This window comes from Cyanistes caeruleus, chromosome 1 (assembly GCF_971803275.1).
Source record: "Cyanistes caeruleus chromosome 1, bCyaCae1.hap1.1, whole genome shotgun sequence".
Lineage (NCBI taxonomy): Eukaryota > Metazoa > Chordata > Aves > Passeriformes > Paridae > Cyanistes > Cyanistes caeruleus.
In genome coordinates this window covers 67,666,993-67,688,362 of record NC_141701.1, presented here as the reverse complement: position 1 = coordinate 67,688,362, position 21,370 = coordinate 67,666,993, and the positions used below count along the sequence as shown (strand labels likewise).

The 21,370-nt window shown below is 36.5% G+C and overlaps 1 long non-coding RNA gene across 1 annotated transcript; it reads left to right on the top strand.

Annotated features, from left to right (window-relative positions):
- The first annotated feature begins 6,129 nt into the window (after window positions 1–6,129).
- LOC147655561 (uncharacterized) lies at window positions 6,130–16,136 on the top strand. Its single transcript, XR_015289100.1, has 3 exons — window positions 6,130–6,252; window positions 9,835–9,896; window positions 13,204–16,136. It is a non-coding gene; the product is annotated as an uncharacterized LOC147655561 (long non-coding RNA).
- Window positions 16,137–21,370: the final 5,234 nt, after the last annotated feature.

Sequence of the window (21,370 nt, the reverse complement as noted above, 5' to 3'; positions counted from 1 at the left end):
CCTAATTCAGCAGATCTTAAACTGAGCTAATTTGATAAGATGATGGAAATACTTCCAGATGGAATTACCCACATAAGAGCTTTAAGACTCTAACTGCGTCAGTAGAGTAATACCAGTCATTTTCCAGAGAAGACAAACATTAACATTTGTAAAACAAATCCAGGTCCGTGGGATTTTTCAAGAACAAAGACTTTAATCTTAATCACAATGCATCTGGTGAGGCCTGCTGAGGGGCTGTGTAGGGCTTTCCCTCAATGGTGTAGACTTCTGTGAAGACAGTCCTATTTTCTTAATAAGAAAAAAACCCAGAGGATACTGTATTTTCTACATGCACTTTACTCTTCATTTATTATTCCAGAAGATAAATGTGTCATTATCTTTCTTTGAAATGGGAATTAAAACAGACATCAGATATAATATTAGAAATGTAACTTTAAAAAAAAGTTAGATTTGAAGAACTACCCCAGCAAAGTAATATTACAGAGATTATGTTATAGTTATGGTACATTAAGTTACAGTATTACTTAAATAAATCAAATATATTTTTCATTAGACACATGACATGTATATTGTTGAATAACTTTCAGAAACAGTTCTTTATCTGGGGAGTTATCCAACAAATCAGAAAGTTTCAGCTACATCAAGTTTTAGGTAATACATGTGTGTGCATGCCGAAAGGAGCTAAATACAAAATAGTCAGTTCTTCCAAGGTAGAGGGTTTTTGGTTTTTCCTCTTTAAATTGCCTGCATTTTCTAAAAATCCCCATTAGTTTCCATTGTTTTCGTAAACCATTTAGGATGAAAGTCTGCAAATAGAAAGCCAACATAAACTTTTAAATAATGCATTGTCTGCATTACATGCAGACTTAAACAGTATTAATGCCACCAATCTCTAGTTTGAATTTTTAAAGCAATTTGTATCAATAAAAATTAAAGTGAGGTAGTAATTAACCAGCTAAGCAGTGGGTTCTGTCAGAAGGAATAATATTGAAAGAATAATATCTTCAAGATAAAGTTTAAATATTAAAAACAGTAACCACCTAAATGACTATGCATTTCCTTGATAGTACAGTATGAAGGTGGCTGCCAAATTCCAAAACTAGAAGCTTCACATGGGTTTTGGCAGGTGAATCTTGACAGAATGTCACATTTAATGTTAATCAATAAACATTTGCTTTGAAATTTAACCATTAACAATCACTTAAAACCCCAAGAACTTTAAAATTAACATTAATAGTCTTCTCAATTAATGAGACCAAAAAGAATTCTGCAATTAACATTACCAGTACAGAAGAAGAAAGTCTTCAAATATTTAAATAATTTTCAGGTTCTGAAATCCCAAACAGTAAAGGAAGTAGAGATCAGAGTATTTTACTGATCTGAAAAAAAAAAAACAGACATAATAAGAAAATAGTCTTCTGCCACGGGGACTGGTCCAAAGACAATTCATGTCATTGGCAGCTTTCCCTTACAATTTTGGTGATCTTAGGAACAGATCCAAATGAGGCTAAATACTTCTTTTCTAACATAAGCTATGGAGACCACCACAACACAAAGTTAACTGGACACAGAGGACTTTATGTAGTTAAAATGATGACTATATTACAGTAAAAAAACGAAACAAACTTTTAAATTAAATGAACATTTGCAGCAATCTCCCTAGAACAGCTCTAATCAATTTTGCTTTAGGAAAAGAAGATACAAGCATATGCCACAGAAATAAAAAGAAACAAAAAAATAGGAAGGCAGAAAATAAAAAGGCACACGTTTCTGTGTATGCATTAGGGTGAAAGAGGTGGCCCTGCACAGTATGTATTTGTAGATTAGGCTATTATTGGCATATGAAATATTTAGAAGCAATGAATTTAAATGCTATTTCTATATTAGGGCAAATTAAATGTTGAATTTTTGAGACAGTTTAATGAAGTTGTATCGAGTTCTTTATCACACTCATTTTTCAGAATTCTTTTCTCTCATCTCTTTACAGTCTAGATGTTCTGCTTAATGAGCACTGTCCTAAACAAAGAAGTTAGCTATAAAATTTAGTTATGAATTACAGGTATCAATTGCTCTGGAATCAAGCCCAGCAGCTAGCTCTATTTTATTATGCTGCAAAAATTCCTACAGTGCCAGGAAAGGCATATGTTTATTATCTCAATGATGAACTATTAATAAGATTATTCACATCATCTGATATTTTATGTGAGGTCTCTAACTTAATCAAAATACCCACATAGTCTTCCATGATTAATTCTTTCATTATTGCAGAAATAATCCAGCTGAGGTGTCCTGGTGCTGATTTTCACTTCCAACAGGGAGGTCCAAGACAACTCATTTAGTTGTTTTGTGTTGAGTGGAGTGACACCCAGTCACTAGCTCAGATCTGGTGCTACATTTATAACCTGAGATACCAGAGTGTGAATGAGACATGCATATCAGCAGCTAGAAACTAAATCCACCTTGTTCAGCCAGAACAAAGCCTTTAAGAACTTGATTCTCATTCCAAACAAGTGTTTTATTAACAAGGAACTGATCATGGTATTGTGCATGTCTTCTGCATATCAAGCTGACTTCTTCCTGTTGTGTCAATAAGTATTTTAGAATCATTGTAAAAGAGATTTTGCATTTGTGCAAAATCAATTTCTTATTATTAAGCAGTGCCTTTTGCAGGCTTACTGGTGAATGTAGTTAATATCCTTTTGCTCTAGGGAAAGATGCTAAATTACTTTTCAGTTAGAAACAGTGACTTACTCATTATACCGATGTCAGGTGAGAGCTCAGAGATCCTGTGCCAAAATTCTTCATCTCATTTTGCTTGATCAGTATGCCTCAATCCTTATTGAAAATGACTGACTGAAGAGTCCTTTTCCAATTCTAGTGAGGACTATTTTATGACTATATTGACAGTGCTAGTACTGCCTTAATTATTAAAGGTTTATCCTGAAAAACCCAAGACAGTCTGCACCATACTGGATGCCAGCAGAATCTAAGAGTTGTATCTTATATCAGAAGTTACAGAAATGAATCTCAAGCAGGGCCCAAGGTTGGTATTGCACTTGAAAGCATGAGTAACTTCAGTCAGTCAGGAAAGTTCACAGAATTATGCGAATAGGGTCATGGGATGAGGTACCTGGAGCAGCTGATTTATATTCAATATGATGTTTATGAAACCACTCTCTTTCATTGTTCAAAGAAAAGCATATGTGCTGAAAAAGATCACTGAAATGGTTTCCAGAGCAGACTATTCTCCATTTCTCCATTTTTTCTTCATTGTTTATACAAGTAACATCTATTGCATACAACAAAACACACTTTTATACAGTACATGTCAATTCTCCAAAAGGGGTGGAAATATCATACACTGCATAAGAGTGAATCACCTGTAAAATAGTATCTATATACAGCTTTGCATTATCAGAAATCAAATTGTTTAGCAAATTCTTCAATAAATGTGCATTGTCTCCAAAGTGTTTCAAATTAGATCAAAATTTTTTCTTTGGGGAAGAAGCATCAAGAGTTCTTTAAAAGAAAACCACAACAGAAAATCAACACTTTCAAAGAAAAAGGAAGGGGGACTCTACAGCCCTAAACCATCCTGCATTCCTTTTTTTTGAACTTCATATTTTCCCCTGCTTCCATATGCCTTTAATTTTATGTCCCTTACATTTGAGTTTGAATAATCCAAATTATCAGACCCTGACTAGGAGCAAACTTTTCCAATACCACGAGGGAAAGAGGGAAACTATCTGGTTTCAGATGAATTCAAAACAAACAAAAATGCACACTAAAAATCTATCTTGATTTATAAAAAAAATAAAAAAATAAAAAAATAAACAACTAAAAATGAGAAAAGCAAGAATAATTTGGAACCATAAATGAAGATGTCTGAACTATTAAAAAGATTCCATGAGTTTACTAAGACTTGGATTCAGTGATGAGCCATAGCAGGTTTGATTTTTAAAACAAACTATCAAATATATGGTTCTATAAAATGTAGCAATTTTTTCAATGAAATTTTACCTTAGCTTTTGGGGTTGTTCAGCCTGCAAAAGAGAAGGTTCAAGGGAAACATAACAAAATTCCAATACTTATGTAGAGCCTAAAAGAAAGCTTGAGAGGGATTTTTCACAAGGACAACTAGCAACAGGACAAGTTGGAATGGATTTAGACAGTAAGAGGATAGGTTTGGATTACATATTAGGAAGAATTTCTCTGCTGTGAGGGGGGTGAGACACTGCAACAGGTGGGTGTGGGTGTGGATGTGCCATCCCTGGTAGCATTCAGTGATGGGTTAGGTGGGGGTTTGAGCAGCCTGCTCTAGTGGAAGGCTTGAAACTAGGTAATCGTTGAGGCACCTTCCAACCCAAATCATTCTATGATCCTGAGAACTGAAAATGAAGAATGAAAAGAATGAGTACATTTCTGGATAGCAGTTTCTAGAACACAAACAAAATTTCCAATTACTTGAGACATTTCCATTTAATATTTTCCCCAATGCATAAGCAAAAATAACAGAATTATAGAACCATATACCTATAAGTGATAATTTGTAAAATTAGATTGTATCTTACTTTCAGTAGATGCAGTACACAAATTCAAAGGAGTGTCAACACATGCACATTCAGGAAAAAGACAGAAACACATTACCTCATTTTAAAATGGCTTGTCTTTTTGAGAATGTTATTAGTGGTGAAGACTCAACTGCTGGTGATGATCCTGGAACACAGGATCTACATATGTTATAAGATATTGGATATGGGTGCTAGTAGTTAATCATATGGAGATTCACTAATAAATTAGTTTATGCTGTCGCTTATTGCTTATGATTAAAGTGATTATAATTGCACTTCTTAAAGATAAATACAGATAAGCTGCATGAACATTGCATATTGCCACAAGCTCTGAGCAAAAAAAAGCTTCTACTATTCTTAGGTTTCTAATACCCAGTAAGCTCAAGTTCAGTATTATTCTGCAAGTATTGTAAGAAATTATGTGGTGGATTTTAGTGCTGGCTAAAATCATCAGGTCACTTATTTCTTGCTGTGAGATATGGATTAGGAGAAAGGAAAAACAGGCTTAAAAGGTATAAAGAAACTTTATTACCAGGACTACAAGAATAAGAAGCATCAGAATAAAACTTCCAGAACACCTTTCCTCCCCCTACCCAACTTCTTTCCTTTCCCAACTGACCACGTAGACACAAAACCTGGGATGTTAAAGCAGTACCACTATACAATAGTCTTTCATCAGTTCTTGTAGGGAGAGGAAATTTCTCATGTCATGCCATGGAGACTTCTCCACAAGAAACAGTTTTCTCATGGCTTTTCATTTCCATGAATAGCAGCCACCCAGGCAAAAAAGTTCTACATCATGACATTTCCTCCCATTTTCACAGCCCTCCTAAAGGTGTGTCCATGGGCCACGAGCTCAAGGGGTATTATTTTAAGGATGAGTTGTTCAAAGGCAAAGGTTCTCTCCATCTGTCTCTGTGATCATCTCTGGGGACAGAGATTTTCTTCTTCTCTCCCTGAGGCAGTGTCTTCATCAACTCTCATCTCTCTCTCTCTCTCTCTGTTCTGTCTTCTCATGGGATCACAGCTCCTCCAACATCTGCTTGGCTTCATCAATGGGTGCCTCTGCTCAGATCTTCAGCTTGAATACTCCATCCCCCCCATACTATTTCATGAATTAAAGGAGATATTTCAGTGTATTATTGTCCATCTTCATGGCACTACCAAAAGAATTTTCAGCCCTATTAGGGCATCTCCTCATTCTCCTTCCATCTGTGGCTTGAGTCCTTCTTTTACTGACCTTGGTGTTTTCATGTTGTCATGCTACATGTCGTCATTCCTCTCCCTGGAGAGAGGAACAAGGTCTGCATGTCTCATTTGTGTAGTGAAGGGATTAGTATCTTGTCCAGGCCATGGCAGTCATGGTGTTTGATTTCAGGCTGCACTGGGTGCCTCCCTCAGCCTGGTAGCCGCGGGGAGGGGGGCTCAGCCTGGAGCCGTTGGGTGCCAGGAGAGGTTTAGTGTTGGTGAGATGTCAGCAGCCATGGCCTGGCCCAGCCTGGGGCTGGGGTCCTGCAGCCTCCATCCCTCACCTGGGGTCCTGCAGCCTCCATCCCTCACCTGGGAGCTGCTGGGGCCTGGTCTGGCCTCCCCCAGGCCACACAGGCTGTGGGGGAGTGGGGCCGGCCCCACCAGAGCTCTGCTACCTTCTGGGTCTGGAAACAAAGAGAAGAGTTCCCAGGTTTGTGGTTTTTAAAATGTGATATTCACTGAGGCAGATCTGATTTCTAAACGGCACAAAATGTCATTTTTCAGAACTAGCCAGCTATTGGCCTGTCCTAGGCACAGAGGAAGCTCCCAACAGCTTCTCTCAAAGAAATCATTTCCAAGGGTGGATTTTTACTCCTTTCCCAAATGTCAATCAATGTGAAACCACCATAGATTATTACATCTTCTGTTCAATTATTGACACCTTTATTGCTTTTTTCACTAAACCAACTTGTCCTGCTTGTTTGGAGTCAGATCCCCAGGAGGCATTCCTACATTAATGGGACTGTGACAGTCTACAAACCTGAAAAAGGTTCTGCCTTTCCTGTGTAAATATTAAATCTGCCCATCCACTCTCCACCATAATAGTTACAGCTATTCCTTACCAGTCCTATGGTTGCCTTCCATTTAAACTGAAAAAGGATGAAAATGACCAATTTTAAATACCTATCCTACACTGACAGCCTTTAGAGCAAATTCTCCAAAAAGCTTTAAGAAGGTACTCAATAAACTCTTCTAAAATAAAAAAATAATAAAAAAAAAATTGTCCCTTGTAATGAATTTCCTTTCCCCTCCTTTGCTGTAATTCCAGTGGAAATAACATGTGAGTAAGGCTTACTCACACCTTTCTTTTCATTGAAATACACATTTTCTACACAAGAAATGTGTTCTTGGTCTCTTCATTTCATGTATATGCCATGGGCACAGTCTTTACTAGAAATTAAAAAGACCAAACCCAACCCCAAGTATGCAAAACTGCATCATGTTTCCTACTGAAATAGGCCACTTCTCATGAGAAAGATACAAGTCCAGCTAGAAATAGTTAAACATATTTGTTTAATGGAGTTATTAGCTGAGTGAGTTACCAATTGAGTGAATTGAGTGTCTCAGTTTTGTGTTGAAGTTTACTTCTGTGGAACCCTTAATATTGCCCATGATAAAAGCAAAGCCCAAGTACCTTTGGACTTTCTGGGACCATAAACATATCTGAAAACACTATGGATTTTATGATGCCTTAACTCTTCTTTTTGATGACTGAGCATTCTGTGCAGAGCTCAGAAGGAGAGGATGTTGGAGTGGGGTGACTTTTTTAGTGGTTTTTTTTTCCACTGTATCAAGGAATTGCTATTCAATCTGTCCTGTGGACTCCTTCCTTTTGTTGAACACAAACTGATTTTCACTCACAAGCTGATTTTTAATAGCTCATTAGCTATTTCAAGAAAAAAGCCAATCATTCAGAGTATTTAATCTCTCCAACAAGCTATAATGTACTACCACAGGTATTTCATGTACTAGTGCTTCATAAATCAAACCTGGATATGAAAGCTGTCAGTAAGATCTTTATTTGCCTCACAAGTATGACAGAGGATTGTTATATTATATAACCTAAAATATATCTTAAAAAATCATAAAATATAGTTTCTTGCTAATATAACTAAATTTACCATTTTATATTTCTAATTACTTTAGAGACATTATAATACAGACATAGATTTCCCACATAGTCTTTCATCTTTACCTTTTTAAATCCTACAAAACAGAAAATTGTGTTTGCATTTTGCTGCAGTTTTTCCTGGAAGTTGCTAATTATTTTTAGTTTACTCATCCAGCTAGGATAATCCAGTTGTTGAATTAACCAAAATAATTGATATTACTTCATCCCAGAAATTCTCTTGAATACTCTGTTTGTTTTATATCCACTGATACAGTTTGCTACTGTAGATGTTGCTAAGTGTCAGTAGTTCCTGTACTGAAATTCAGTATACACTTGAGGATCTACGCCCTTAATACTTCCAGTACTTTCTTTCAGGAAATTAATTGCTCTTTGGCTGTTTCTCAAACTTCCCCCATTGCTAAGTGTTCCTTCTTACCTGCTCTTATCTATTTCGGGTCTGTTATACTGCTAAGTGTTCATCTCAATACTCTGCATTAGCACTGACTTTATAATACTAATTTAAAATCTATCTTTTTTTTTTTTCTTTTTAAAAATACTTGGACTTTAAAATACTATTGCATTTAGTAAATACTTTGGACACCTTATATAATCATCACATCATTATTTTTTGAGATCTGCAGAGGACAGCAACATGCAAAAAAAAATACTGAAGCATTCTGTTCTTTTTTTTTTTTTGTCCTCTCCCCCTCTCCAGTTCATGCTATTCCCTATAATGGATGTAATCAGCAGCTTCAATACTTCAGAAATTCTGATTGCCCTTCCACTGCTGGTACTACAAGCATATTTCCTCATTTCTCATTCTGTGACAATACCAAACATTATCAGTGAGAAATATTTTCTAGTTTCATTTCAGTGCATGCTTGCATTGAGCTATTCTGCTCCACAATTCTCCTTCCATATTTACTCATGGTCATGATTATTAAAGTCTTAGCTTTATATTTAGTCTCTGCAAACCCAGAAACCTGACACAGGATCCACAATATTGGCTGTGAAACTGCATTTCTAGACTTACAAAGACAAGCTTTTTTACAGTGAGGGTGCTAAAATACTGGTACAAGTTCTCCAGTGAGGTGATAAATGCCACATCCCTGGAAACGATCAAAGTCAGACTGGAGGGAGCTCTGAGCTACCTGACCTAGTTGAAGATGTCCCTGCTCATTGCAGAGGGGTTGGATTGGATGACCTTTTTAGGTCTCCTCCAACCCAAACTGTTCTATGATTCTATGAAACTCACACCTTCTTCTGTGAAGGTTCCTCAGACAGATATCTTTTCCATTAAGAAGTTGTTGTACTTAATTGATTCTTCCTTGAAGTTTTGCTCACATTTCCCCAGCCTTTTTTCCCATCAACAAGGAAGAGATGGTCAACACGGACTTTTTCAGTTACACAGGTCAATAACTCAGCAATAAAATCATTGTAATCCTGTTGATGAGATTTCAGATAAGGGAGCCAGAATCTGAAAGTAGAAGTGCAAGGAAAGATGTATAACAGTGAGCAGGAAGAAAAGTAAATATTTATATTACCAGAATTTCCCACCAACTCTAGCATTAAAAAACAAAATAATTAAAAAATAAAAACAGGAAAAAAAAATCTAAAACCTCCCAATCCTTTTAATTTGAAAAAGTTGCCAAGCAAAGAGTCGACCTCATTTGGTTCCATTTTGAGAACTTGTATTAAACACTGCTCCCAAGCTGCTTCAGACCTACCCATGCTGTTTCCCAGATGGCTTCTTTGAGGCACTTCACACCCATACATGGATCCTGAGTCACTGTAACCGCACAATTCATCCATCTGCCCCAAAACACTGAACTTTTCCCGACAACCATCCCTATCTCCACAAAAGAGACACTAGTGTGTGCCTGATAGTTTTCACAGTTCTGGTCTGGAATCCAGCCATCTCACTGTTTGTGTGACACTTACTGGTTATCCAAGCCTTTCAGCTGCCACATAAAAATGGCTCAGAATGGACACAATTTCTGGTCATATTAATAAGGCAGGCATTTTTACATACTTGGCTGTTTGGATGGCCAGGTTTCAATCATGTCTTAGGTTTTAAAATACAGACAAATTTATTACATAAAAGCCTTCTTTGCCTTCCAGATGCAACCATTAGGGCAGCTTATAGGTAAGAAAAGAAGAAAGATGAGAGATCAACATCGCAGGTGAGAATCAACTGTCTAGGTGAATGGAGACACACGCACACATGGGAAACAGAAAACAAGAAAAAAAAAGAAATTTATTACTGTCTAAAGCAGACACTTCTCTCTCTGAAAGTATGATCTAATACCAAATATTGACTTAAAAGACACAGCACTCAGAAGAAAAAATAGACTAATTTTTACATACCCCACAAGATACATAAGCATTTATATTTAAATAATAATATTAATATTAGGACAACTATGGCATAATCAGTTGTGCTTCATTACACAGTTTTACTGCAGCTGAAGCAGTATTTCTTTTTGATACAATTACAGAAACACTTTGTACTTTGAAGCAAAAAAGCAATTTTTCAGTTTATGTGAAAAGCCATTTTTTAATTCCTTGTTGGCTATGCTATTGCAAATACTAAATCTCAAATCAGTCATGTACAGTAAAAGATCTGAGCAAGACAATTATAAAACCCATTTTAAACATCTGTCCATAGAAGAGTATTCAACAATTCAATTTTTTGGTAACAACTGAAGGTTACCAAGTGGGCAATTACCAAGTGGTTACCAAGGGTTGCAGAGACCAAACTTCCCTAGAAACACTCTTCACCCTAACATATATTCAATCATAGAATGTCCTGAGTTAGAAGGAGCCCACAAGGATCATTGAAGTCTAACTCCTAAGGTCAATCATGCTTCTGAAAGTGAATTTACTAGCAGTATCACAAATATATACATTTGGTCTTGCAATAAAGCAATATGACAATTCTCAGAGATATTCTGGCTCACCTATAGTCCACAGACAAGACTGGTTATGATTTATTTTTTTAATCATGGTTTTTTTTGATATTTTGGGTTTTTTTGCTTTTTTTCCCCCTTTGAGTCTAGATGCAACTAAAAAAACCCCACAAAACAAAGCCAAACACAAACAGAAATTTTTCCCTACCACACTCAACATAGATCTTCCCTTTCTAACTCCTTTCTTACTGAATACAGACAGGATTAGTTCATTAAGCTAAAATTAGCCTCTGTGATTACTTTGCAGTTTTTTGTATTTCTTAAACCTTGTATTTTGCAATTCTGTATGTACAAAACCATGTAAAATTTTCAGTAAATGTTTCCAAAAATACACTTATAAGTTCTATTACAAATACAAAAATAGCATAGATGTTGGTTTTCAAAAGACACAAATTCCTCCTGGCTTTTATCAGTTCACTTAGAAAAAATGCCTTCTTTGTGCAGCTTTCCCTGAGAAGAATTTTTTTCTCCCCTACTATTCACCAATTCTGTCAAAATTCGAAATTTTACACTGGTGAAAATTACTATATAGGGTGCAAATAAAGCATGTTGTTACAATGTACTTCTTATAAATAATAAATTTTAAGAAATTTAATTGAAAAAAGTAACATTGTAATCTCTTTGGTGAATATAATTTCCCAAATTCAACTTGAACATTCTGGATACACCAAATTATGGTGTACAGATAGTACACAGGACACATGTATCCTGCATAAAGAAGGCCTTCTGTCTTTAATCTTGCATTAGGAGGAGCTGCTGGGATGCAGTTGCCACTGAGAAGACACAGTTCAAAAGCAGGGAATAGGCAGGGGACTAGAAGAAAAGCATTTAATGAATATCTCTCCTGCCAGGACCAATCATCCATCCTTTATTTTATAGAACATGTCATACAGTGATGAGAATAGTATGTCCTGTGTCAAATCAATGAAGCAAAGACTTTGTCCTTTGCTTCAGCAACCATCATGAAAGATTAATCTACACAGCACATACCCACACTTCAGTACAATTATATTCCCTGGGAGCAGATACTTGATTGTCTCCACTCCAGGCAGCACAGACAGAGTGGCAACTCCAGACTCCTGGAAACTGGGGCCAGCAGGGAAGCTGTAGTCCCAGAGAAAGTTCAAAACAAGGCTTACTGACTATCCCACCTTCACACAGAATTCTATAATGTCTCAAAAAGTTTATGCTTTGAGAATTTGTTGTACTAGTTAAAGCTTAAAAATGTAATTAAATATCTCTTATTAGAAACATACCTAATTTTTCTTGCTACATTTTTCCACAAAATATTCATTGGTATTGGTGCAAGTATCAATGCACAATTATGCCATCTTCAGCCACTCACTATGACAGCTGGATGCATTTTTTTAAAATAAAATTGATTTACTAGATAATTGGACATTACCCTTTCCATTAAGGGTGTCACATGCAAATTCAGAAATTGATAGCATTTAAAACTGGTTTTTCTGTGTTTTTGAAAGAAGACTAGAAGACACAGTTTTCTAGTCTGGACTTAGAATCAGTGCTTGAAAACACAGAAAGAAACTTTGAGCACTTCTACCTACCTTGTCTGTTTCTCTATATATTAATTTTTAAATTCAAAGACACTTGGAATATTTTTTAATTTTGTTTCAATGGTGAAATCTAATAAGCCATTTTTCTCCTGATGCTTCATTAAGCACTGGAAATTAAAGGGCAGAAAGTAATAAAGGCTTAATTTAGGTGTCAAAAATAGTCTTGGACAGAAAAATTATGATTTTCATAGGCAACATGGGGAGAACACTGTGAAGTAAAACAATATCTATACTTTTGCTTTCTGCTGTCTCTCAGATATGGTTCTGGTTGTCTATATACCCACCATATCCACTTGTAATGAGCTTCCCATTACTGACAGCTAATGGCTGCTACTAGAGCACTAAAGTGTCACTGTACAAAGCCTGCTACTGAATTATATTACTGTATATTTCTTGATAATGTTAACATATTTATATCAACATTACATACAATATATATTTACAATACAATAATAATAATACTATACAATACAATTACGATAGTACAATATTATATGTTGGAATTATATATAGCTTGTACTTCTCTCGTACTCTTCAGATCCAGGGTAAATCTGATCCTCATTAATATGAGCTGTCTGCCTCCTTGATTTCTCCATCTGTTCTGCTACTTTCAAATTTGGATTACTTTTCTAGCACTATAGGGAAAGATAATGTGCCAATGCTTTTATAAAACTTATTCAATGTATTTGAGGAGTAAGATATAAAAAGTATACAATGTGTGTTAACAACCAATTGTTGATTCTGAAAATTTAATCCAAAGCAAGCATGAGATTGCTTATGAAATCTTACAGAGAATTCTACCAAGTCTCAGAGGTTTTTTTGGAACATGTTATTAACTTCATCTATCTTCTATCTTTGGTTGAATAATTCTGTCATTCTTCTTTCCTTTCCTTTTGTTGTCTTTCCTTAAAATGCATTACCTCACAACACCATAATCCCATGTGAAGACTCCGAACCCCTTCTAAAATAGCTAGCTAGCAAAGAGGGGACCCTTCCGAGAAGCCTGCGTGTTGTCTCTGTTTCTTGTGCAGGAAACAGGAACTATCCGTCCAGATTAGGTCACCTATTTTGTTTCTCTGGCACAAAGGAAAATTGCAATTTCTGATGTCCTGGGAGAACAGCAATTAACCATGTACCTCAGTGCTTAAGTTACCTGATGAAAGTCAGATATGCCACTTATGTTGTTGCTTTATTGACCTTCCAAAGAGAAACACCAACAAAACCCAGCTGAGAATAATTCTGCTTCATGACTTCAAAAACACTAAAGCCCATTACTTCAGTGAAATCTCTTCAAGTACTATTGAAGCATACCAGTGGTAATTCTTGTGAGGGACCCTTTGAGGAGCAATAGGTGGAATGGAAATTGGGGTTCTTTTCATTGAATGTACATGAGATTCTGTGCATAATTGGAGAAACAAAACAGTTGAGGCTGAATCTTTTTGTGTATTTACAAATTTAATTAGAAGTGGTATTCCAAAAGATCTTCACTTTAATGTACAAATTATTACTAATAAAGGAAGACAACACTGTAATGCAAACTGTTCATTTACAGAAACTTCTAGTCAGGTTAGAGTAGGACTTGCATTAATTAGCATTTTCATCAAAAAAGAATGTTGAATCCTGTCTGTATACAAATCTGTGTGTACCATCAGCCCTTCCAGGAATAAGACTCTCACTCCAGGAGATACTCCCATAAGTGGAAATCACCAAACCAGCTGTTTTCCAGACAGAGATACAACACTTTATGCATGCAGCCATCATGAGGTCAGCATTTATATGCTATAGTCACGAATTCTATCACCCCTCCAAAGAATATGCAAGTATTGTACTCTTGACTGGGACACATAAAGCAAAGATATTTTTGCTCAGTACCACAAAGTCCAGATGGTTTTTATCAAAGGGCCTGTGCTTAGTTCATAAGCGATGACCAAAAAATAAGGCCACAGCATGCCTTGAATAATTTCTTGCTCTGAAAGAGTCTCAGGGCACAGCTCCTCTTCTACTTATAAGTAAGACCTACTTACCAAAACTGATATGACAAAACCAGCAGGAGAATATTCTAGAAACGACAGCCATCAGAACGTAACCTGGGAATTCAACTACTGCTAGCAGATCAAGTCCAAGACAAACTGAGGAGGCTCACACAACTACTCTCTTGTTCTGAGGGTACTTACACATAACAGCTGTTTTGTTGTCTCCCTCTGTTTCCCTCATTACTTGCAGTTGTGCCTCTGAATACATCCAAGTTTGTGTACTGCATGCTTATTGGTAAGCAGCTCCAGGCCCATTTAAGTCTGCCTTTCAATTGACTTACAATTAAATCCAACTTTAAATAAAAAAAAAAAAAAAAAAATTAAAGCCTTTTCTCTTCCTAATTTCCCAAGGGAGTCAAAATAGTACCAAAAAAAGAGCAGAACAGAATCCCACAGTCACAGAAAGCGAGAGGGGAAATTACAGACACAGGGTCGCCACCTACCTTGAGCCTCCTTCCAGAAAAGACTTAAGTGCAAATCAGACAGAAAACGTAACTGTTATTTTCTGACTCTGTTCTGGAAGCAGCTACCTGCAAAAAGAGATTTCTAAATTATAACTTTCAAGAACAACCAGAACCACGTGCTTGCCTATAAGCCCTGAGTAAAACATGAGCAGGAGAGGGCTGAAGGTTACTCTGTATTGCAGCCCTTGTGATTAGCTGGGTCTGCCACAGCTGACCCACGGGTTCCAGGTCCTTTTTGTCACTTCACCTTGCTGAGTGAGCAGTGCCTCCTTTAATTTCTGTTAACCCCTTTATCAAAAGGACCTCTCTTCTATTTAGTGATGTAGCATGGCTGCAGTCTTAATCTTTCTGGAATAAAACAGCTATTCTATTCCTGCAGTAGCTACTGAATACAGATTTTCACACCTCCTGGCGCTGCTTCCTGGAAGGAGATGCTTACTTCAGCAATATAATCTGAAGCCAGAAGTGGGGTCAGAAAAGAGTCAAAATTGACTGTCTCCAATTTTGATGCAAAATAGAAAAGAAAAAGAATTGTCTTTCTTTGTAGGCCATGCCATATTTTAGACTCAAATGTAGCAAGCTGATGGATGTTAGTAGATCCCCCTGTGATTTCCCAGCACTGCAGGAAAAAAAGGAAAACAACTGTGCAAAACAGTATGAGTAATTAGGGGCCTTAATTAGAAAGTGGAACTGTGCTTCTGGCATCCATATAATTTTGCCTGGTCTCCACTAGGAAATGTATCTTCTAGTTTTTCCTCCAGGTTGTCTTCCAACAAAGCTTTCTGCTTTTGATTGTGACTATTAAATTAAATTGCTGTATATTAAAGATTAATTCAACACATCATGTAAGTATGCGTTCTAATCACATGGCTTGTCTCATTTCATAATGCATTAATGGGGTATTTCACCTGGTCAAAGTTAAATTCTTTTTAAGTGTTTACCTTAAATCTTTGTCAGGCATAAGATAAAACTCAATCCTTATGTCTTCTCCTCATATTTTTTTTCATCTTCTTTCTTTACTTCAGTAAAAAAATAAGAATACAGTAGCAGTAGTTCATTGGCTGTCAAAAAAATCCCATTCTGTTTCTTTTTAGATCCTATTTATTTCTATTTCCCTCTGATTATTTGCATTCCTTTTTTAATTTTTTTAATTTTTTTTCATTCAAAACAATAGCAATGTGTTATATATACACATTTTAAAATATTGTTTGGATAGTTAGGGTATTTACAAACTCTTGTGACATAACAACATACCCCCTTAATGACAATATAAGACATTTACTAAGAGAAACTGATATGGGCTAAGATATTGCTGTGCATTTGCCTGTGTTCTGATTCTTCAATGTGTGAAAAGAAGAAGAAAATAAAACAAACACTCTGAGACAACCTCCTATGCTACTGAATCTGATGCATATTTATTGTGATATTCAAGTGCCAGAAATGTCCAGAGTCCTTTCATTAATTGAGATAATTATGAAAATACCCTGTTTGCTTCATTTTTGAACTGTGACATCTATCATTGAAAAAAGTTTGCTGGTTGTACATAAGGAAGCTATCTGAAAATTAAGCTGGTAAATATTTTATACCGTAGCTTCTTTGAGTGCCTTTCAAATTCTTAGACAAGCACAAAATCAAAGTAACAACCTATCCAAATGGGAGCAAAATATGTTTTTAAGCATTGCTCATGCTTTCAGAAAGAACATTGCTCAAGGCTGTTTCTGAATCTATGTTCACACACACATCTCTACCATGGGTCATGCAAGAACTCCAACTGGATGGAGTTAAAGCAGCTTAAAGTAATCTGGCTAAGAAAACTTCTGTGAATAACTAATGCCTCTAATGATGTTTTATTTCAGGTGTAAGCATTGTGAATACATCTGTGGGATAAGAAAAAAATTAAAAAAACCTTCATGAGCACTTTCTCTTACTCTAGAAAATTATTAAATAGGAAAACTTTCACCAAAACAGAACAACAATAAGACTCATGTAATTGTTAGAAGGATTGGCACCTAAAGCAGCAACTCTAATAGTGCTGGATAAAATTAAAACAGAATAGAATACCAGTTCCTATAATCTAAAGTCTCCTTTGAAAAATCTGGAGTATTTCTTTTTCAAACTGTGTTTAGGCCTAAATCCTGATTTTCTGTCTCCTATGTTTCTGAGAATAAAAGGTGGAAAGGAGGTAAAATATATAACTTTAAGGAAGACTGAAGAGTTTCAGCATCTGAAGTATCCTATTTTTAATTATGGTGTTTATGGAAAAGAAAATATAATGGAAAATACCTATTCATAGTAACCATTGCTAATTAAACAGAGTAAATATTATAGTCTTTAAAAAGCTTTTTATATTTTTAAAAGAGTTTGATAATTCACTGTAGACTGGAAGTCAATATCACAACCAATTTTTTTTTCTTCATCTCTACATGAAAATTGGCCTCTCAATACACACTATTTCTCAAAACATATAATTTCTCAATAAAATGTAAAGTGAAGCAGAAAACAGATCATAATCAAACTTGGCCTATAATATATACACAAATACTTTATGTATTGCATTGGAGTAGTCAATAGCTTTCCTTCTATTGGAATATTTAAGTTTTAAAATACGCCCAGTAAATTTACAAATCCCCCTAATGTATTATTGACACACCAGTACTGATAGTTACTGATAGGCTTTGTATTGGAAATAATACTAATAAAAAATCTCTAATATAATCAATCTCTAATAATTGGAAATAGTACAAGTAACAAACTGGGAAGCAGAATCTAAGAAATCAGTAGTAGTTTTATTGCAGTAAAGGAAAGGAAGAATTGGAAAGGAAGAATTCCTTTTCAGACTACAGTGTTTGCTTGCAATTCTTCTCTATCTCCTTCTAGCATGTTGACAAGTAAACTTGTATTTTGTCACCACATTACCACTAAGGCTTAGTCCTTAGACAGCGGACTATGCACAAGTAACATTCTTTGCAATCTTCCAAGAGTGCAAATTAAGCTGAAGCTGCTAGGAGGAGCAACCAGTGTGCATTTTGCACCTTCCCAAGCCAGCAGAGATACTGAGTTGTGAAGCAGGAACTTTTACTGTGTCGTATATAAGTGTTTTATATCAAGTATAAAGTATGCTGAGGCACATAGGAAGCAAAACCTTGGTGTTCTCTTTCAAGTGCACATTAATGGAAACTAATGATTGAAGTACAGCTTGAAGCCTCCACCACTTAAAAGTTATGATGTCAGCTAAGTCAGAGAGTCTTTTGTTCTGCCACTAATGGCAAAGGCCTGGGTAAGGTGACTTAGCTCGACTATCTTTTGTCACACACCACACTAAGTGCCATTACCCTCAATTTCCCCTGAGCTAAGAATGCAGCTACTGTGGTCCAATTGATGCATGGTAACTAAATGCAAGCAGCAGCTTGAATGTGAACTTGATCTATCAGAACTTCCTTTTAATTCCCTTCTTCACAATTATTGCTCTGGGAATATTATAGTTTTCTGCAGGGGAGAAGAAGAGTTGTGCCATTTTCTTGTTTCTATTTTCACAGGAATACAAATGCACAGCTATTCTGTACAGCTGCTGTGACATGTGTGCCATGCTATTTTAACTAGCAGCAGAAGGACTGTTATTTTAGAGGGGAGAAAATGTTCACACTGTGCACTGGATTCAGAAGAAATTCAGCACGGGGCTCTTGGGTCTGCAGGCTTAAGAGAGGATTTGTTCCAGATTTTCTTATCCAGACAAAATAGCAGGCAGTGCTGGGAAAGTTCCACGTGCAGGGCTCTGGTGAAGGCAGCCCTCAGGCTCTGCTTTCTCCTGCCTCCTTTCTCCAACCTCAGCTCCACGTGTGATTCTCCACCACGAAGAGATAGATCAGCCTGTAGAACTCAGATGCCCACTCTGTCTGCCCTGTCAACGAATCAAAATGTATGAGCCCTGAAAGCTGTGCTGTAAAAGGTTGTGGCTGTCTGATGTGGAGCCTGACCGTTCTGCACATCTGTGCCTGCCGTTTGCATTGTGGTTTTTTTCCTCACTATACATAAGATAAAGGGGATAGCTACATAGCTTGAATGGAAAGAAATTTCATGTGACGTGGTAAAAACACCCCAAAGGCTTCAAAGGGCAAATATGGCCATCACTGGAAAAGGTGGAGGAACTTAGAAATCAAAGAATCTATTAAAATATGGAGAAAATATCACACAACTTCAATGCATGGTCATCATCCATTATGAGGACCATTACTGTAACAATTTTCAGTAGGTCTCAGGTACATTAGCTTTGAAAGTGTACATCTCACCTTAAAAACTGGGGATTATATGTCATTTCCTTCAATGACACAATGATATGTTTGTCTTCAGTATTATTCTTCAGGCACTGTTGTCTTTCCTTACCATATTCAATTTTCATTAAAAAAAAAGAAAAAAAAATAATGCTGGATGTCTGATATGGTTAGAAGTTACTATTTTCTGAAAATGAAAGGTAATTTCATTTTAAAACTCATTGTGGCATTTACCCCAAAGCTATTGAAATGTGTGGAAGAAGGAGGGGGTAAAATTATCTTTGTAGCTTTATAGTTTCATTACTATAAGTCTAAAGAAAAATAAATAAACTTTAACAGCTTTTTACTATGGAAACAGGACATTTAGTCTCAGTGGGTATCCTGAATGCTGCATTTTAAATTTGATTTCTTTTTTTTTTTTTTCAAATGGGCCTGTGGGGGAAAATGATCAGGATGAAAGGATATGTCTGGAACTTCAGAATCATTTCAACAGCAGTTGCCAAACTTTTGAAGCCTCCATGAAACATAGCCTGTTGAATAGTACCCTAGCTTGGCTGGCTAAAATGAAAAGAATTTTAGATAAGCAACTAAGATAACTGTAATGCTGCAGAAAATGTGATAATATTTTTAACATAGTATCAAGAGCAAGGAGAAAAAAAAGGTCCAAGTTTTATGAAAGAAATGGAGAACACTTTACACTTTTCTAAAATCTGGAATTCAGGGAGGGGCTTCAGGTAAAGCTTCTTTGTGCATGAAAGAAAAACACTAGGCATATCCCAAGGCTTTTGAACTAAGAGAAGGGGAGAAAATGCTATAGCAATGGAAAAACCTTTGTGCAGTGTAACTGCGAGCTTGTGTTACATGAGACTGTCAATGAAGTTAGCCCCCCAGCAAAGCAAGGGCATTCCAGGGCATTTTTTCCCTTCTCCTGGTAAACTTTAGACTGCTTGGCAGAAGCCACAAGCTTTTTCTGTCATCCTTTTCTAGTGAAAACTGTGTTTCTTCTGCAATTCAAAGTATCTGCAAGCTGGAACTTTGAGAAAGAGAGTCTTAAATGTTTGCAAGCATTAATCTGAAAAAGATAAGCACTTTGGTAGAAGTAACCAGTTAAGTATCTTTAAAACTGAGCAATTCCAAAGGTTCTGCTATCATAGGCAAATTGTCCACTTGATTTTTTTTCATTTTTTTCAAACAATACACATCTGTCTATAAAAGGTTTCTATATAACTGGCGAAACCTGCAAGTATTTTTCATTTCTTCACTTTCGTTTTTCTCTATATAATACTCCCAATAAGCAAAAATAATCAGAAAATCACAAAATGAGAGGACATCCACAGGTTCAAAGGAACCTCCAGAATCATCTGGTCCAAACTTTAATGGGGAAGAGAACCTAGATAAAGTTCCTGGCACCCTGTTCATTTACCTCCAGTGATGAGGACTCCAAAAAATTCACACTGAGATGAAACCTCTCCAGTGAAACTTGTGCCTGTTGCCTTCTCTCTGTGGGTCCTTGTGAAGACAGAGCCTCTATCCTCTTTGTCCTCTTTGTAGAAGCCCTTTAACTATAACAGTACTATGGCTGTAGTTAAGTTTACTTCCCCCTTAAGCCTTCTCCAGAGAGAAAAGGCTGTAACACACGAGATGCACATGTTACTTTTACACAGGGTAAGAATATGTTACTTGATTGCACAGACCAAAAACCCAAGAATGATTTTCTGGAGCAGTTAGCTACAACTAGAGATTAAATACTAAATAACAAGTATGAAAATCCAGTCTGGGTGTTTCAGGCAGTTCCTTCTCCATCTTCTTTCTCCTATCCAGCCAGGCTGACTCCACAGCAGTCTACACCAGTCAATTAATAGTTGCCAGAGCCCTCCTTTCCCTTTTGCAGGACAAACCCATCCTGTCCTTTGCATCAGCTCTGAAATTCTTTTTTTTCGAGGTAGACCTTGCCAGCATAGAAAGTATCTTGGGTTGCAATGCAAGATGTAACCAAAAGTATGTATTCTATTACCATCTGTTAAAACCAAGTGGGGCAGTATTCTTTATTTCTTCCATGACCCATCCTCCCTCCAGGGGCATATCTTCTGTTAATGGGCCATTGAGTCTCACTGCACGACTGATAAAATTACATCATCCCATTGTGAGATGCTCCACCCAGGTGGAACAGCCAAGCATTCCTACCTGGATATAATTTGAGAATTGGAATATCATAGCCAGCCTTTCTCCACTGGATTCCCAGAGGAAGACCAGACACATCTACACCACCACTGGACCTCCAGAGGAAAACTACACCCTTCTATGGGATCATTGCTTCGACAGAACCACATCTGTCACTCTAGGAGGACT